General features: G+C 37.1%; 1 protein-coding gene across 6 annotated transcripts in view; it reads left to right on the top strand.

Moving 5' to 3' along the window:
- The window catches only part of LOC105147616 (ring finger protein 220), a 179,651-nt gene that overhangs the window by 41,504 nt on the left and 123,483 nt on the right, over nucleotides 1–14,664 (top strand). The window lies entirely within an intron of this gene.

The following is a 14,664-nucleotide window of genomic DNA, read 5'->3' as shown; positions in this document are numbered from 1 at the left end:
ATGGAACAGAGAAGGTCGATACCTTCTCACGTATCTTCGCTGGTCCTTGCTCCGAAATCGCTCTTGATTTCGTCGTTTTCTAACATTTGACAATTATTCGGTAATTTATCAAAGCGTTCGCGCACAATGGCCCGGTACGAGAGCAATCGAGAACGACTCTGCCTTTGTGAGTCTCGCACGCAACACGGTGTCTGCGAAATACTCATCCGAAGTATTTAAATTTTTCAATCTCTATAAACAGTATTTAATATTCAATATTCTTGATCTTAAGAAATTAATAAATTTTATTTTTAACAAAAAAACAGTTGTTTCTAATTTTACAATATTTTATAATATTCATAATAATTATATGCCAAAATTGTATTGCAAATTTTAATCTTATATACCTATCATCACGTTGAATAATTCCATAATAATGATGGCAAACAAATTTAATACATTTTTTTATAATTATGTTATAAATATAGTTAAAAAATAATACATACATACTCTCTCTTTCTGTATTTTATATATATACATATACATATATATATATATATTTTTATATATGTACGATATTTTTATTATGACTGAAAATATAGGATTTAAATCGAGTTCATTGTCAAATTCAAGAATTAATCGAATTGAATATGTACTCTTTTCTACATATCAAGAACACAAGTCGCATTAGTCTCTTACAACTTCTACCAGCATAAAAAGGCTACTTTGTTCAACGATTCGGAAATTCACGATTGGCGCTAATCGTTTGTACCGGCTTTTAATTATAATTAAATACGTTAGCACTGAGACTTCGAATGACGAGCTCGATAGTGAGGTTGCCTCCAATTAGCGGCATACGTCGGTAATATAAAGCACTAACGTCGCAGATCGACACCGTATTCCATCGCTGATTATCAGCCCGATGGCAGGCTTCGATCGGTGATCTCCACGCTCTTAATACTCCCGGCGGCCACTTAGCAGCCCGCAGTCCGGTTACTTTGTAGCAGTTGAATCAGCGGCTACAAAACCGGCGACTAACGATCTCGTCGTTCGGTTTAGCGAATAAACTATCGCGGAAACGGCCGGCGGGCATAGCGGCGGCGGCCGTTAAAAAACCGGCGGAGTTGATAATTCGATTTAAATATAAGCGCGCGGGCAGCCGGTTGTTTTTAATTTTTCCCGCCGGTTCTGCGGACTGCGCAGGATGATTTTTTTTACGACCGCCGTCGCAGCGGAACTGCGATTTCATTTAATTCACTCGTTTGGGATCCGAACTCTATAGCGAGTCATTAGTGCGTGAGTTAACATCGGAGTTTACAGTTTGGTGCAACGCAGCAACACGCATCGCGTTTGCCCCGCTCCGCATTTTTATACGCCGCGCTTGACTTCGCGTATATAACTCGCGTGAATGCATTTGATGTAATTCGACAGAGTGCCAGCCATTTTCCCTCTGAGAATAAGCGCAAAATTATATAGTATACGTATAAAGAATTTCGCATTACATATCAACTATTGAAAGTCAGTTTTTTATTTTCTGTTTCTTTTAGAGACTACATTTTATTTTGTACATACCTTTGATACATAAATGCGTTTCGGGTATTTTTGTTTCTGATGGGATTCTATTTACAAAATTTTTTAAATATTTCTAATATAGTATAATATAAATTGTAGGAATTCTCTTTTGCTACTTTAACATCATATTTTACATCATACTTACTTTAAAAGTTAATTTTATTTATTGCCGAGAAATTCGTTCGCAAATAGATGATCCCGTTATCGTAGAATTGTTAACGCAAGTACATTTTCTCACACGTGAGTCTCCAATCTACTAGTAACCGATTTATCGGACATTTTCCGCAAAGGCGGAGCGAAGCAGCTGTATTGTTAAGCTCAATTGTACACCTCGTATATTTCGTTCGTAAACGTGATCTCGTACGCGGCGTATAATTCGTTGATACGTCGACGTAACGAGCACACTTGCTCTCTGCTTTTTTCGTGGCGAATTATCGGGACACCCGGTGCACCAGGTATCCGTGGTATGGAACGTGGCTGCCGACATCGAAACGAACAAACACGGTCCCGTGTTCGGAGCGACGGAACAAAACTATCTCATTGTGTGTTAATACACCGCCGCCGCTCTTGCTCGCCCGACTCGTGCGGCCTGCAACTACAACACGCGGCGATGGTGCAGTCTTATGTTGTTACATCGCGATCCGCTCGATCGCGAAAACCCATTCCGGCATACGAGGATTATAGTAATGTTCCCATGTTCGTGGTTCCCACATTTGCTGTGAAAAGTCGAAGAGCATCTATTCTGAAGAAGAACCTTCATTTCGGATGTTCTTAAAATATACATATAATATACATATGAACATATGGAATGTCGTGAAACTTGTCTGATTCTATATTAATACTATCGTTACAAATAATTTATTCTTTGATTATAGATATTATGCATCTCGCATGTTCTTTTAGCATCGTGAGACCACACATCTTGAAAATTTTCTCAGTCATTGTAAATACGACTTTATCCTTGCAACGTTGCACCATTAAGATAAGCATGCGTGCCGAAAGAGTTCAGAACCTTCGAACGTAAACCATTCGTTTGCGTAAAGGGTGCATACAGGCGTAAAGTTGCGAATGCTAAACCACCTGAGTATTCACTCTTAGTGTTTTACGCCTTTTACTCTCGTTAAGAATCTTCTCGTTCCCTCGATCGTTCTCGAAGGCCTCATAACTTTTCCTCGCGAACTTTAAATCGTTCTCTCTCAGTTAGGAATTCTCTTTGAGTAATTTATAATTAAAAATTTAACCGAAGGCTTGTAAGAAAGAGAGACAATTGATAGTATTTATGTTTAAAAAATATAGCGTTGTAATGTCAGATGTAATGTCTTCTACATTTAATACGAACACTGTAAAAGAAAATCTCAACAAAATAATTTTATATATTAAAATGTTTGTAGTAATTCTTAAAGTCTTTTTTTCTATTATTATTACTTTACGTTACGCTTTAAATTTTATTGAGATTGTGTATTAGTTTTATATAGTATAAAAAGTTTTAATTTTTTGCAGTTGTCAATTAAAATGCTAATAATCTTAAACCGCCTCTGATTCTGATACTTCATATCTTGTTGATACTTCGTTTTTGCTTTGTTCAACGAGCTTTTCGATCGTATTTGCATCTTCTTAAGAACCGCACGAGTCGCGTATCTCTTTAAATATTCAGAACTCGCGAAGCCCATGTGGAGGATGGTAGACACGGTCGGGGGAAACGGTAGATTCGATAACGTACGTTGCTCCAACCGATTCGTAGCCATGAGTTTGCGAGGGAAACTAGCGAGGCGGCATCCCTTGTATTCTAAATTACGCGAAAATTCGAGGACCAATTTTCAGCAGCTTAGAGGATTCTCTGTCTTTCTCTTTCTCTCCCCCCTCCCTCCCTTCTCTATCTCTCTCTCTCTCTCTCTCTCTCTCTCGCAGGTTTCGTCGGCAGTTAGTAGGTATGGGCGGGCCACATATTGGATCATATCGTATCTTCTCACACCCCATGAATAATGCATCTCAAAGGTCGCCCCCTCCTCTGGTCCCTGTTCTTCTCCGCCTCGATACTCGATCTCACCTGCTCCTTCTCCATTTCTCTCTTTCCTATCTCTCTTTCTTCTTTCCATTTTGCTTTCTCGCTCGCTTCCTCTCGACGAGAGCCCGAGTCGCGTTCCGAAATCTCTTCGTAATTAAAGCTGCCATATATTTTACTTTAATCGAGAAGATCGGCCGGCTACTATTGGCCGCAACGATTTATCACGACCGGACCCACTCGTCCGCTTCTCTTCTCGCTTCTTCACCTCCGCAAAAGATTATAATGCTGAGGATGTATGTACCGACGCAATGTAATTGCGGAACGTTCTCACGACTCTGCGATTTCTCTCCTCCTGAATCACGGATGCAAACGATGATCTGAAACGTGTGTTACTTATTTTAAAAATATCTTTGTGAAAGAGTAATAATTATGAGAAAAATAATTTTGCTAATTATCACACGTAATATTTAATTATCAATTTTTTTTTAGATCGTTTTTTTATTTTGCTCTTATTGAACTTGACAGAATCAATATTATTTCATAAATCAAATTATCGTTGCAGGTAGAATATACAAACGGAGATCCATTTTTTTCTAGTATATTCAATATGTATTTTGAAAAATGCATTGCATTTTAACGATTTGCTCAGGCAATCAAGTTGGAAGTCGAAACGTTGGTCGTAGCTCGTTTTTCTTCTCTTTCGCGCGCAAATCGCTTCCAGCCCGCGAAAGCGGAGAGATCCGGTAGCCCTTGAAGCAACAGAAGCAGCAGTCCTGGTGTCACAGACTGCGAGATAAATCTTGGATTACCACGCGCTCCCCTATCCTCCTCCTGGCCTTGCTCCTTGAATAGTAGCACCTCGGCATCCCGATTCTTCTCCGTCTACGACGTTCACCTCTCTTCCTTTTCCTTCCTCTCTTTTCTCTATTCGTCCTCGCACCCTGCTCGGCGACACAAGCTTAGCACCGTTTTACACTCGGGCGAGAAGGACTCGCGAACTACTGTACTCCTGGATTTACAACCTCGAAGACGCTGTTTGGTAGATCGCGCGCGAGAGCTCCGTATTAATGAGCGATTAGAGACATAAATCTGACTTTAACTCTCACCCCATTTTTGTCATGCGCGAATCTTGTTATTCTTATCGTGGATTGTTAATACAGTAGACTGCATGGATTAATATCTCGGAACTATTTTCGTCGCTTCCATATACCTAAGATGTATGATACATGGATTGAATGATTGAAGAGATTAAAATTTTTTATTTGCGGAATGAACGATTTTGTTAAAATATCAAAAAATATTATTTAATTAGGTACAGATCTAAAAAGAATTTGTCGTAAAATAATTATCTTATTATTATTTTTTTTAGGATATATTGTTCTTCGAAAATTACTTTTTTTGCGAATGATGAGAATTGATCCTCATCGAGCGCAAGAGTGTGTGCAAAGGCGAAAAACTGGCGCGTTAAGAGGGAGAAGAGTGAAAGCAACGAGAAACGAGGAACCCTCCTCGTCTTCTCGGTGATCCGCGAGACGCCACGGGAATCGGAGTAGCTCGAGCGAACCCTCTTAAATTAATTACAGGGAAAAGATCCGCGAACATCCCCCGGCAGCCAGCCGCCCTTGCTCCTAGAGGGCAAAGGAGGATACGCGCGCGCGCGCGCTCAGCCAAGTGTCTAACGGACGAAAATCCTCGCTAAAGGAGCGGAATGCTCGCCGAAAAAAATTCCTCTCTGTACGCCTCAAACGCCGAGATTTTAAGTAGCCTCCTCTTCTGTGTTTCCCTCCTTTTCCTGCCTCACCTTCTCTTCCCTGTCCTAGAGTGTCCTATCCTTGCTCTTCTATCCCTTAGGTATCCTCGTGGATTCTTCAGACCTGCTTTCCTTCAAATTGATTCGGTAAATTTGCTCGATGTGTGCGCCTCTTTTGCCTGTGCATGCTTAGGGGAAATTAAAAAAGTACGTCGATAAGGAATAGGGGACATCTTGTCTCGTCAATTTGCGCGATTTTTGTTATGTCTTTAGAAGATCGAATTAAAAAATTTATTAATTAATTAATAATTTAATATGTAGTTTCTTATGATGTATAATTGAAAGAATGTAATTTTTTATAATTGTAAACGATTGAGATAGCAATTGAGAAAATTAGACAGCAGTTTAATAAGACGTGAAAACGTTTGGAAACGTTACATATGTGAATACGTGTTCACACCGAATCTGGGGGAACATGTACATGTATTATTACCGACGAACAGATCTCTAAATAGTTGCGAAGTTTCCGGGGCCAACTCGCTAGAAATGCTGCTTGTAACCCGGCTTTATCGCGGATCTCGTATAGAATGGTGGAGAACAAGCTCTACCGGCTAATGCCGGTGTAATCCCATAAGCGGCATAAGTCCCGATGACTGGTCGGAATAATTCCGATAGGCCGTTTCACCCTCTTTGTCGCGTTCGAATTTCCCGTTCCTTTCTGCCCCGCAGAGTTTTGCCATCCCCGACCGAGCTTACTGTTCGCCAAGAAATAAAATCGTCGCTTAACCTTTCGTTTGATTAGCCAATTATTTCTTAAAAAGATTTTTTTTAGTCTTTCCAAATATTTTGCATTGTCTTAACATTACGAACATACAAAATGTGTTACGAAATTCATTACTTAAGAAACTTGGGAAGTTAAATGCCACATTAAATTTTACATAATTGAATATTGGCTAGGACGTGATATTAAATATCGAATATTGGATGTTGAATGCTGCCATTAGAATATTAGAATAAATGAATTTTCTTTTATAACGAATGCTCTCGATGAATATTACTTTTAGCACTTATTTTTCATGTTACGTTACAAATATCAATATCGAGAATTGAGAATATTGACAATAAAAAAATAATTCACGCTTTTTGGTGACCGAAATATCGATAGTGGAAACTTTGACGCGATGGAGAGATAATCTGTGTGTGTTCTTAATATGGCTTCTCTTCTCCAATTACTCGATCTCGTCGTTTGTTGATTCAATCTCACGATTTATACGTGCACATAGTAGCGTTATTTGCTTTTTTCTCATTCGCGTCGCACTCGTATTTGGTTTTCTTTTTCAAAATCGAAATTCCAAAGCAATTGTCTTTATTGCGAGATATTGCTTTTGACTATTTATCGTACAATTTTGCGATACGCGGACGTGCACTGAATATTAAATTTTCGTACTGGTTTTTATCGACTTGTCCGCTATCCTGTTCAATATTGAGTACGGAATTAAACAACTTGCTTTTATATGTTGCATTCTCTATGATATGTACAATATTATTTATAAAATTCTATCCATATAACAGCGAGAATTATATATAATCCATTCTGAAGCGTAAAATATTTTATATCTTAAAAATATTAAATATAATCAAATAAAGCATTTATATGATTGCGCGCATATACGATAACAAATCTATTTCTACTTTATAAATAAATTTGCAAAAATTATGAATAAAAATGATTACCAACCTTCTAAAATTTCTGTTATATTTTGCATTACGAATGTAAAGTTGTTAATGGAATATAATTAAAATTTAAGGCAGAGGAGAGCATCGGAGCTTTGCCAACGACCGCGTAAATCGTAATGAGATCAAGAGATCGCGTGAAACACGGGTGCTATTAGCGTCAGGCCGGGGAAGCCGCTAGATCACCAGGATCTTGAAGAACTCGCGGGGAACCGAGGACAGATCGTAAAACAACCGACGCGGTGTTGGCGCGACAGAAGTAGAAAATACAAGCGAGGTGGAACACAGGCGAGCTGTGTTCTCTTTTGCATTAAACGCGCATTCCGTGCCGAACGATTAAGACTTGAGAGAAACCGCTGTCCCCTGCACACAGTACAGACGCACGAAGACACGAATGAATGTCCTTATTGTCTCTTACCGTGAGAATCCCAGACACGCGCAAATCCGATATAATTAAATAAACGATTAAATAAACGATACGCGCCACGCGAATCGCGTTCTCGCGATTCTTATTCCCCGAATCAGCGAACCACCCGCTATTTTACATCCATTTCCATAGATGACGTCAGTTACAATAAAAAATCGTTTTTAATTTTGAAATATCAATATTTGAATCTTATCAATAGTCTTGGCTAATAATTTTGAAATCTTAAAATTTTACAATTTTGATATCTTGATGTATTAGAGCATCGAACTCTTATAATCTTGGAATCTTCGCACTGTAATATACTGTTATAGATTTTATAATTGATTTTGAATTCCAAAAGTACATATATACTTTCCGAAATGCAAGTTCAGTCACAGAAAGCAGACCTTGTAACCAACTGGTTTAGGAAACTTGAAGACCACTTATAAGGACTGACCTGTTTTTACTCGCCACACCCGCGAAATTTGCACGTCGAGTGTCTCGTTCGGGTCTCTAAGATGATGCTGAGATAGCGAGAGGGAAGCCCCGCGTGTCGCGCAAGCCGGATGCTAAACCGCACTTTACTCAATGGGGTGTACATAGGTCGGGAGCGTAATAACGGGCGAAAGCATTATATAGATGCTATACGGTGGAGGACGTGAACGACGGGGTACCCCGTTACCCACTCTGTATGAAATATCAACCACCGTGAAACTTGAACGCCCTGAGAAACTTCGGACGTCCTCTCTGGCGGCTTTCGCTCGATTGACGATCCGGCGGCCCGAATGTGCGGGAGGACGAAAAATCTCGGGAATCTTCACCGAAAAGAGTGTATAAACTCGTTGACCAGATATGGCGAGCGAAGAAGACCAACATCGCGAACTATGCGCGATTACACATCAGACCCGGGCACGGCGTTGCTTTACGAAAAGTTACGAAATTAATAAAGACTGTCGAGATAAGTTTCTCAGAGAATCGAGCGCGGTTGCACATTTCGAGGATGTAGGGAGATAAAAAAAACATCGCTTATTAATTATTCTCGCAAAATTTATTGCTTCCGTCGGAAGTTGCATTGAATTATCAGGCGATGAAATCGTATAATAATCTAATCAATTATCTAATAAGAAATTTAAATTAATATTTTCGCATCTCGCAATAAAATATCATTATTTTTTGTTATCGCAAATAGAACTGAATATCAAGGATATTATATTATAAAATATTTTATGCAATATATACGTTGCGTCTCACGTTATATTCAACCGGATATTTAGTCTAAGAGAGGATATGGAATAATAAAATCACAATTCAGAATGTGATATGATTTATTTTTCATTGCATGACATGATTTTTTTATTCTCTCTAATATTTGCGCGATGAATTTATTTTTATATTATCTGTGACACTCTCACAGTTCGAGTTATTTAGAAAATCGTCATCCTTGATTATTAAATTAATAATTGAATTGGACGATTCGAGACTCGCCGCTATTTATGTTCCCGTTTCAATCGGTGGACTTCCGCTGTGGGATAATACGGTTAACCGCGTTAGCCATTAGTCTTTCCACAATCGATACACGCCGGCTGCTACGTTGGAAATCAATGTCGATTATCACGCCCTGACTCCCTGCCGTCTCTGTCCCTCTGTCTCAATGTTTTTCCTTTTTATCTTTAATCTCTTCTCTTTGTCTCTTAGATACAAATTTTATTTTTATACAATATGTATGGCATACTTACGATTTACTATTGCATGCCGCATAATTTGTAAATGTAATTTGTTATCATCAAATCAATCTTGATAGAGATTTAATTATTTGTATCGATAATTTTCAAGGTATGTTCTTTTATCCGTTTAATGTTAATATTAAATAATATTATTAAAAGTTAAATCAGTACCAAATTAACGAATTCTGAAATCTAATATATAATTTTATACGAAATTCCAAATAAAATTTTTTTATCATATATTTAAATAAATTGGAGAGTCATATTTCTTTGTTGATTATTCGTGTTTGAGTTAATATTATTGAACATACAATTTTCGGTGTATTGCGGGTTAATTAATAAGATTCAACAAGTTTATAGGTATTACATAATTTTTTTGGAATTATGTGTATAGCATCGCAAGGATTAGCTTCAATAATCGCGATTATTTCGGAGAGGCTTGCTCTTTTCTTTCTTGTTCTGCCTCGGTTCTCCCAACTTGTCTCACGTCTTGTGCGTCATATCGTCAGTTTGACATCGTTGTCTAACAGGATCTCACGCCGAGTACTGAGCCGGTTAACTCGCTGCAATCCAATCCACTCTCTCCCGTTTCAGTCTCGAGTCTTCTCGTTCTTCTTACCCTTCTCATTTTCCTGTTTTTTTCGCAACCAGCTTGCTAGTCGCATTCTTTTATGCATCTCGAGATGAGTTTTTGTCACATGCGTTATCTTGATTAACTAGTATAAAGATGAGTAACTTACGCCCATTTCTATACCAGTGTAGTTCAATTTTAATCTTAGTTCAATTAACTCTTCATCTTTTTCTAGTTCTAACATTTACAAAAAGATAAAGAGCAAGTTAAAGTGAAGTTTATGTTAATCTACATTGGTAGAAACGGGCATTAAAGATACTAGCCATGCATATTTTGTTTTGAATAATTAATTATTAAAATAATAGAAGATTTTTAATTGTTCTCGACTTATTGTTAATTCTTTCATTTTTTTTTTGTTTCTTACGAATGATTACTTTTATCATTACATGGAAACATAATTTATGTGCCTCTTTTTTCATCCGGAATATAATCATCAAAAATATACAGCATGTAAATTTGCTTTCACCGTCGCTTCGTGTTGAGGGAAAAGGGTAGACGCGCATTCGACGCGCAGCGCAAACACACAGGGAGGTTGTCTGTCGTCGGACCCCGCATTCGATCTCGGTGATGAATTATTCAGGGTGTCTTGATCCGGTCGGCCGACCGACAGACGGATTCCGGTTCGCTCGATCGTCGTGGTGCCCTGCGATTTTTTCCCGGCCCTCCTCCTTCAGTCGCTCTTACCGGATCTCCCTTCTTGCGAGCGGCCAGATTAAGATCGCAAGGATCGGCTGTCAGCTGCGACGATGTCGATTCATCGGTGATCGTACGAGTCCTGAGCTCGTCTCGTGCACCATGTACGGCAGTCGTTGCATCTTCGCTTCTTCATTCATGCACGGCTCCATCGTCCCCGATCGATGTCGATCCACTAGGTAGACAAGTAGAGACACTTCGAGTCAGAGCTCCGGTCAAGCTTAACCGCGATGCGTAACCATATTCAGTTGCGCTGTCGCAATTGCAGTAGCAGACGTTATGTGGGCATTGAATGCATTCCAAGATCACTTCAGACATCAGATTTTGAAAGTAAAATCCCGAATATGTGAAGTTTCATACTTGACTATCATAATTTTAAATATTTAATTATATAAAGGAAGGATTTGTTTTTATATCACATAAAATTTAGAGAGCAGTCAAAGTCTCATTACAAATGAAGCATTTGATTGATCAGAAGAAAGAATTTTACTAATTGATTAATTAAAATATATTTCGAAACATTTGTAGTATCACGTTGACCGTATAGAAAAAAATACTAAATTTTAATAAATCATTCATAGTGCCAACTAAATATTAAAATATATTTATTAAATATTAAAATATATTCGGTACAAAAATATTAATTTGATTTAACAATTATTTCATTTTATTAAGTGAATATTTACTGTAAGTAAATGGTTAGTTGGCACTATTCAAATAAATATTTAATTATTTAAATTTAAAGTATTTTTCTCAATGTATCTAAGTATTTGTTATTGCTTGTCTCTTGATATAATCCCTTTTTGTCAGCAATATTTGTACAACTAACTAAGAAGCAGTATATAGTTTTTTATTTTAGAAATTTCTGCAGTGTCCAGGAATTATATTGAGCCAGTTAATTTATACGTGATATTATTTTATCGTACTTGAAGAAAAACTACACGATCTTGCAACGAGCGGTTAAAACTTTCGCCAAGTCGTAAGAGAGGACGTTAATGGTGCGTTGTACGCGGCGGGTGATGCTGATTCCCGATTATCTTCAAGTTGACGATTTTCACGCTTGTAATTGGCGAGACGAACCTTTCAGTTGTGAAGCCGAGCATGCACAGTAGTCCCGCACGAGGATTAACCTTAACAAAGTCCGCGGCTTTCATCGCGGACCGACTTGACTCGCGCGGCTTAAACGAGCCGATTCGTTGCGCTATACACCTGACTTTGTCTACGGGGTGTCCATAAAATTTCTACTTTTTTCCATATTTTTTTTTAGAAAACACGACGAGATACGTGCAATATAATTATTATTATGTTATTAAATTTCTACTATATTTTTCTAAAGATATAATTAATAATATTAATATTACTGTTATATTAATATCCTTTTAGTGTTGTAATTCAAATGTATTAAAGTTAATTCAAAATGTATTAAATATAAAGAAAGAGAGATTTAGAAAACAAAATACAGGATTGACGATTTAAAATGTCATTTTTTAACAAGTATAAAATTTAATTAATCATTCCCATTGATTTTTTGCGTTACGTTCTTTATTTCCTGCAATAGGTATAGTATACTTATGGATTTACTCATCAACTGCAATTGTATGGTAGTTCATAAATTTTCACCATTTTCCAATCACTCGTTCGCAAGACTTCCATTATGAACTCGTCGAAATTACATGATTTTCGAAAGCGACGTGAACGCGACGGATAATACTCGATCATGCTGCATCGTGCTCGACGTGGGTGGAAGTTTTTCGGCCGTCAATGCGGATCATCGAGCGCGATCATTTCGCGAACGCGCAACCGAATGACGATCGATCGGCGTGGAATGACGCGCGTCACCTTTTTCGAGGTGCTCGTTGGTTCGTCATCGTTCGTGACGTAGAAACCCGCAGCTGCTTGTCGTCGTTCGTTTATTTGACGAGCTCGACTGAAGCGGAGGGAGAAAGAGAATTAACGTTATGGCATTAACCCTTTCGATATCAAACAATGCGACTCGTACACGTAATATTGCACATTATTAAAAGTTACTTCTACTACTCCCTTTCACAAAAGGAAAATTATTTGGAAAAATTTCAATGTATAGGAAATTCTGTGAATTTTTAAAAAGTTAACTGAAGAAGTAATTCTTTGAACTCTTTCAAAACAAGTTTAACTCAAGCAAGCTTAACTCTTTGCTACAGCAATGGGTCATTTAGATCCGAAAATATTAGGTAATTGGTACAATACGAGGTGTAGGTAGGAACCATGAGGTATAGATAAAAAATTTTGTTGGTATAAAAGATCTTTCTCTATTAATCATCGTAAGGCAAGGGTCCACTTTTGTACTTTAAATAGGACGCTTTAGAACTTAGATGTATAATCTTCGTAATATATACTGAAAAAAATATACTAAATTTTAATAAATGTTAGTATTAACTAAATATTTGCTAAATATAAACATATATTTATTTAATATAAGACATTAATTTAATATCTTTTTTATTGATAAATATTTATTTATTTAATTGGATAGTACTATTTAAACAAATATTTATTAAAACTTAATACATTTTTTTCTGTATCGGTAGTTGTAACATTAAGTGAAAAAATAATTCTGAAACACGCGAGGAAAGGAAACACATATATAAATTTGTATAAATTATATACCTTTTCTACTGTCGAATGAGATGCTTACCATCATCCGTGAACACCCGTTACACATCTACGTTCGTAGGCATGCAAAGATTGGCGGCTTCCCCTCACGCGCGTCTTTTAAGGTTCTTTTCGCCGCCTAATTGTATCGGGTGTCTTAATCAGCGTGTAAGCTACTAAGGCCACAAGGCTAAAAGTGAACGAGAAAGAGAGGAGAAGGAGCCCACCTCCGCATGGTAAGCCACCGTTCTGCATCTCAAAGGCGCAATTTAAAAAGTATGTTAAGTCGCCGCCATTATGCTCGATGTACTTATCCGCCTCGAGATCCCGTCAGACATGAATTTAGATTATGGCTCGGTATTGTGCGCCTCTTTTTCTTCTCTCTTTTATAAAATTCGAATAGAACCTGGAAGCTACTCTTAGCACATCTCACTCTTTCGAAAGACAAAGAACAGTTTTTTGCTCAAGCCTGCCATAAAACCAGAATAATGTTGAACAAATTTATTAAGATCTTTAATTTGTGCATTTTTTTCGAAGATTGGCTTTTTTGCTTAATACTATTATGAATTCTGTATTATTAAGAAATAGAATTTCTGTCAGCTGATTGTGTATTTATTTATTATAACTTAAATCGAAAAATAATTTTTTAACAACATTCTTGTAATCAGGATTTAATTTATTATTGAAAACTTTTTTTTTTTTTCATATAAATCTTTTTTTCTTTTCCGTTACTCATATATAATTTCTATGATAAAAAATTCTAACGTTTAACTTTGAAATATATTTGAAATTAAAATCTAATGAAATTTTTTATTATCTGATATTCAAATATCGATTCATATTCCGAATATGAATTTCGATAGGCAGAGATGAAGGGATAGGAATGTATAGGCGATCACACGGGGAGTTAAAGGGGGTTGACGGTCGACAGGTCGGCACGTGCTGAATGTATACTAAAAAGCAATAAACTCCTTCGGGAACTTATCTCGTAATGACAACGCGTAATATCTACATGGGATCATAATAAAGCCACCGGGAGGCAAAACGACGAGGGCCTTTGAGGGCATATTGGTGCTCCACCTTTTGATCCTGCTCGCTAATTCGCTACGTATATTTAGGGATGTACGAGTCGCACGAGTACGACGCGTAATTGAATCGAGCAAGCGGAAAGTTTTATGAACCTTTTGAGAACTTAGTGACTGATAATTGAAAACTATGAATTTCGAAACATTAAATTTAAAAAGTACATTTGATAGAGAATTATTATAAATATTAATTAATTGATGTATCAGTAATTTCATGAAGATTTAATTAATATTCTATCGGCTTAAATAACTAATTACGTTCGCAAATTAATGCATGACATGATAACATCTTTTACTAAAGACGCAAATGCGAAATAATTTTTATTTTCTCTCAATTGTGTTTTTCAATTATCTCTCCCAACCTTTTCTATTTTTATTAATATTTTAAAATGTAATGTACTCATTTTTTCATCTTACTGCACGATTTTTTCTATACGTACTTAGTTTTATTGTT

This window comes from Acromyrmex echinatior, chromosome 4, assembly GCF_024713525.1.
Source record: "Acromyrmex echinatior isolate Ae372 chromosome 4, ASM2471352v2, whole genome shotgun sequence".
NCBI lineage: Eukaryota > Metazoa > Arthropoda > Insecta > Hymenoptera > Formicidae > Acromyrmex > Acromyrmex echinatior.
Note: the sequence above shows the minus strand (reverse complement) of the source record. Positions and strands in the feature narration are given on the sequence as shown.